Source organism: Theropithecus gelada, chromosome 7b, assembly GCF_003255815.1.
Source record: "Theropithecus gelada isolate Dixy chromosome 7b, Tgel_1.0, whole genome shotgun sequence".
Classification (NCBI taxonomy): Eukaryota; Metazoa; Chordata; class Mammalia; order Primates; family Cercopithecidae; genus Theropithecus; species Theropithecus gelada.
Genome location: NC_037675.1, coordinates 28245881 through 28251805, shown reverse-complemented (window position 1 = coordinate 28251805; position 5925 = coordinate 28245881). Strand labels below are relative to the sequence as shown.

General features: G+C 32.3%; 1 pseudogene; it reads left to right on the top strand.

Annotated features, from left to right (window-relative positions):
• Positions 1–3873: 3873 nt before the first annotated feature.
• On the top strand, positions 3874–4405 carry LOC112628376 (annotated as a pseudogene).
• Positions 4406–5925: the final 1520 nt, after the last annotated feature.

Below are 5925 nucleotides of genomic sequence, written 5' to 3'. Positions count from 1 at the left end.
TAAGTTGTTCTTGCTATCCACATGAGCCTGACTACTTGTATTATTTATGTGTTCTCTTGGCATTAAGAGTGATTTGGAAATGAGTTTATATAGAGAATTCCTCAGCAAACATTCAGTAATTTATACAATTAATTTTTACCCTTTTGCCTTGTGTCAGGTAAGTATACTTCTAAGAGTGGGAAAAAGACTCTAAGGTAACTCATTGAATAAAGGTATAGAAAGATCAGTGGATTTGTTAGACAAATGAGAAGGGAAGAAGTAAGTTAAAGAGACAGAGAGACAAACATTTCATGGACTGATTCAGTTTGGGACAGGGTAAGCAGTGACCAGCTGCTGAGAGTCCCTCATTAAACCATTTAGTGAGAGTAGATTGGATTGTTGTAGTGGGAGTTTTCAGAGGCTGATAAGGGGAGGCTGTTCAAAAGTGTTAAACAAGATAAGATTAATAAGGTTGTTTTTCATTTTAGATATATTACTCTGGGTTAGTTTTTATTTTTATAATAATTACTGAGAAATAAATTGCATACCATAAACAACCTTTAAATGTATAATCCAGTGGTTTTTAGGAGATTCACAGATTTGTTTACCCATCACCACTATCTAATTTCAGCATATTTTTATCATCCTAAAAGAAACCTCATTCCTTGTAGCACTCACTGTTTATTACTTCCTCTCTCCCACCCCGAAAAACTGCTAATCTATTTGTCTTTATGTATTTGCCTTTTTGGGATATGTCATATCACAAATCATGATATGTGGAATCATATAATACGTGGTTTGTCATGACAGGATTATTTAATTTAGAATAATGTTTTCAAAGCTCACCCACATTGTAGCATGTATCAGTGCTTCATTTGATTTTATAATTGAATACTACTCTATTGTATGACTATATGCATTTGTTTATCCATTCATCAGTTGATGGACATTTGGGTTGTTTCCATTTTTTGGCTATTTTGAATAATGTCATTATGAACATTCTTAGACAAGATTTTGCACAGATACATGTTTTCATTTCACTTGAGTACATAACTATGAGTGTATTTGCTGGGTTATATGGTAACTCTAAGTTTAACATTTTGAGGAACTTCCACACTTTTTTCACAGTGACTATACCATTTTCTATTCCCATCAACAGTGTATGAGGGACACTAGTTCCTCCACAGGCATGATATTCTTTATTATGGTCTATGTTTTCTAAAATTTTACCCATTCTGTTGGGTGGGAAGTGGTTTCTCATCATGGTTTTGACATGAATTTCCCATGTGATAAATGGAGTTGAGCAACTTTTATGGGTTTGTTGGATATTTCTATATTCTCTATGGAAAAATGTCAAGTCCTTTTGCATGTTTTAATTGGGTTAACTTGTGCTTTTATTGTTGAAACATAAATTTATTTATGTATTCTGGATATAACTGTCATGTGTTTTCATTTCATTGTCCTTTGACGAACACAACTTTTAAATTTTTATAAAGCCCAATGTATTCATATTTTTTTTATCACTTATTCTTTTGTTATCACCTGTAAGAAACTATACAAAGGTCACAAAGATTTTACCCTATGTTTTCTTCTAAGAGTTTTATAGTTTTAAGTCTTAAATGTAGATAATTTATTCATTTGAATTTTGTTTTGTATACAGAATGAGGTAAACAGGTATAACTTCATTATTTGGCATGTGGATATCCAATTGTTCCAGTATCATTTGTTGAAGAGCCCATGATTTCCCCCATTAAATTGTCATAGAACCCTTGTTAAAAATCAATTGACCATAATGTATGGGTTTATTTGGGGGATCTCAATTATATTTTATTGTTCTATATGTCTATCTTTATGTTTGTACAACACTGTTTTGATTACTGTAGCTTTGTAGTAAGTTTTGAAATAAAAAAATGTGAGTCCTTCAACTTTGTTCTTTTTCAAGATTGATTTCGCTATGGTATTAGCATGTCAATTTCTGTAATAGCAAATAATTGGGGTTTTAGAAGGACTGCAATAAATTTGTAAATCAATCTAGGGTATATTGCTATCTGAATGATAATAAATCCCCCAATTTATGACCTTATGATATATTCCCATTTACTTAGGTCTTCATTAACTTCTTTCAATAATGTTTTATAGTTTTGATTGTACAGGTATTACACTTCTGTTGTTAAATGTATTCCTTGTTATTGTTTGGATGTTATTATAAATGGAATTGTTTTATTAATAATATTTCTAGACTATCCATTGCCAGTGTAAAGAAATAAAATGAATTTTCTATATTTATCTTATATCTTGGAGCCTTGACAAGCTAATTTGTTAGTTATAAAAGATTTTTTTGTTTTGTTTTTGTGGATTACCCTGGATTTTCTATATACAGTCATCCCTCTGTATTCAGAGCTTCCCTCTGTATTCAGAGCTTCTGCCTTCATGGATTCAACTAGCAACAATCAAAAATTGAATTATTGCTGAAAAAAGATACAATAAAAATACCAATTAAAATATAGCATAACTATTTACATAATATTTGGTATTATAAGTAATCTAGAGATGATTTGAAGTATGGGGAGAATGTAGATCATATGCAAATACTAAGTTATTTTATATAATGCATTTGAGCATGTGCCAATTTTGGTATCCACAGTGTTCTTAGAACCAATCTCCCAGGGATACAGAGGGACAACCATACAAATCATGCCATTCATGATGCAAAAATAGTAATAGTTTTACTTTTTCTTCACAATTTCATTCTGTTTATTTCTTCTTGACTGATTGTCCTCACTAGAACCCCAATACAATGTTAAATGTAAGTGTCAAGAGTAGGGATCCTTTTCTCCTTCCTGATCTTAGGGAGAAAGTATTTGTTCTTTCATATTAAACTTGATGTCACCTTATAAGTGCCTGTATAAGGTTGAGGAACCTGTATTCTATTTCTAGCATTATCAAGTGTTTTTAATCATGAATGATTATTGGATTTTGTCAAATGCCTTTTGTGCATCAATTGAGATGACCGTTTTTTCCCCTTTATTTCATTAATATGAAGTACAGTGACTGATTTTCATATGTTAAACCAGTGCATCATTCCTGGGATATACCCCATCTGGTCATGGTGTCTAATCTTTTTATATGTTGTTGGATTCAGTTTGCTTATATTTTGTTGAGGACTTCTTTAGGTACCTTCACAAGGGATATTGGTTTGTAATTTTATTTTCTTATGATACTTCTGTCTGATTTTATTATCAAGGTAATACTGATCTCATACTGTGAATTGTTTGAGGTTTGAAAAATGGATTAAAGAGAAAATGATAGTGCCCACAGACCAATGAAGGAGCTGTTGCATTAACTCAGGTGGATGCGCTTTAAAGTAATAATAATGAGAATAGAAATGTGTAAAGAAAAAGCCAATATTTAGTATAAAGATATTTTTTTAAAACTGAATTTCTTCCTGCTATTCAAGGGAGAGCTGTGCATGTAGGGATATATCTCTGAACCAAACAAATTGCTGATTTTATACAGAAGTAAATTGAAACAAAGGAAATAATATTAAATGCTCAGGAATTGGCAGATTTCCAAAAGTGAGGGTGTATGGAGCATGGCTATTGGTAATTGGCTGCTACTAATTGACTGGCTTTCAGAAGTATAGTTACTAACATGAAGTTGTAATTGATTAATTGGCATGGATTCAAATTTACTGGCATGGGTTTAAAAGTTATTCTGGTTATTACCTAATATTACGGCTAAAAAAAGAATAGGAATGTTTTATTCTTGGAGAGAAATGAGCAAATAAAAAGTGAATTCAGGGCATATGCTGATTTAATGGGGTGGTAAAGAAGAGGGATATGTTAAGCATGCGATTCAGGTTTCTGGCTTGTATGACTTAATGTGAGATTGGCCATGTTAAGAATCTCTCTCTTTTGTTCTTCTTTTTTTGATTTGCCATCTGCAGTGCAACTGCCACCAAAATATAAAATTTTCATAAAAATCCTTACAAGGAAGACCTGTAAGGTTGAAGTCTCCAATACAATAGAAAATGTAAAGGCCAAGATCTAGCACAAGGAAGGAATTCCTCCTGATCAGCCAAGACTGATCTTTACTGGTAAGCAACTGGAAGATGGGGGTACTTTGACTAGGACATTAAAAATAAGTCCACACTTCACCTTGTGCTGAGACTTCCTGGAGACACTAAGAAAAGGAAGAAGTCTTGTACCACTTCCAAGTAGAATAAGCATAAGAGAAAGAAGGTTAGGCTGGCTGTCCTGAAATAGTATAAGGTAGATAAGAATGACAAAATTAATCACCTTCAATGTGATTCATCAGTACTTCAGATGAATGCAGTACTGAAATTTTTATGGCCAGTCACTGTAATAGACATTATTGTGGCAAATGTGACCTGACTTACTGCTTCAGCAAATCCGAAGACAAGTAATTGTTTATGAGTTAATAAAAAGTGTGAACTTAAAAAAACACAAAATCTATCTCTTTGTTGACTGATGTAGTTCCTCAGAAAATAGCTGTAATGTACTAGGCACTTTACAAATATTTTTTAATTAAAATATTTCCATTAACATAGGAAACAATGAAAGTATAAAATGTTAGATATGTTTAATTTCAAATCTCTGCAAGATATAAAAGAAGGTGCATTGCAGTAAACTGGAATAATTAGTACAGATATTTATTTTGACAAGATTTTGTGGGCACCAGCATACAGATGATTTTTGAAAACGTAAGTCACATAAAAGTTCCTATGGACCTTAGGAGAAGGAAAGACAGCTAGGACAGACATCTGACAAACCCAAACATTTGAAGAACCAGGAAGCAATATAATCTGATAAGAACACTGATAAGAAAATATCTAAAATAAGCAGTAAGAAAATAATGAGAGAATTGTGAAAGCTAAGTGAAGTTATTTTGTTTGTTTGTTCCCTCTCTTTCCCCCCCCCTCCTGAAGAAAGAAGTGGTTAACCTTATTAAATAAGCCTTAGCGGGTGCACAAGAAAAGGAAGAGCACTGGAAGGTACCTACGGGATCAACAATGGGGACATCAGTGTCCTTGACAAGAGTTGATTCCCTGGAGTGGTAGGTGCCATGTGTAGAAGAAGAATCAGCTGAGGAGAGTGAACGAGGTTTAGTTGGACAGAGAAGAGTAGGATAAGCAGACAGGCTTTGAGTTGAGGAAAGGAGTTTGTTTTTGTTTTTTATGTTAAGGGAAACTAAAACTTATTAAATCCTGATTGAAAAGAAATGGATAGAGATTTGTAATGCAGGAAAGACAACAAATGATCAAAAGACTAACGTAAAGAGTGAGAATTTATGATTCTATGTCTTCTAACTCTCAAAACCCTTGCACCTCTAAATTTCTGTGATTATTTTAATTGTCTGTGTAAATGGCTGCTTTCTTGGGAATTTGTTGTTAACTATCTTAATGCAAGTAATCCACAGATTATGTGACAAAATTGATAAAGTTATTTTATTCTTTCATAAGGAATATAGAACATAGTAAACAAATTACCGAACATTTGAATTTTTCACAAATTTTATATCAAAAGGGGAACCACATATATCCTTTGCCTATATATGTCAGTTGATACTGCATCATCACTTTTTTTCCTCTCTCTCTTCTATTCTATTAATAAATCATTTCAGGATTAGTTGCAAATATCGTGACACTTCACCCTAATTAATTCAGCATGAAACATTAATCATCTGAGAAGAAGAACATTCTCTTACACAACCACTATAAAATTGCCATACCAAGGATATTTAACATTGATACAATGACATTATCTAATATAGAGGCTATATTAAATTCTACCCACTGTCAATTAAGCCAATGATATATGTTATCAACTTAAAAAAAATATACAATCCAAATAGGGTTTGTGCATTTTATTTAGTTCTCATATATTCTTTAGTTTTCTTTAAACTATAAACTTCCCACAAACTTTT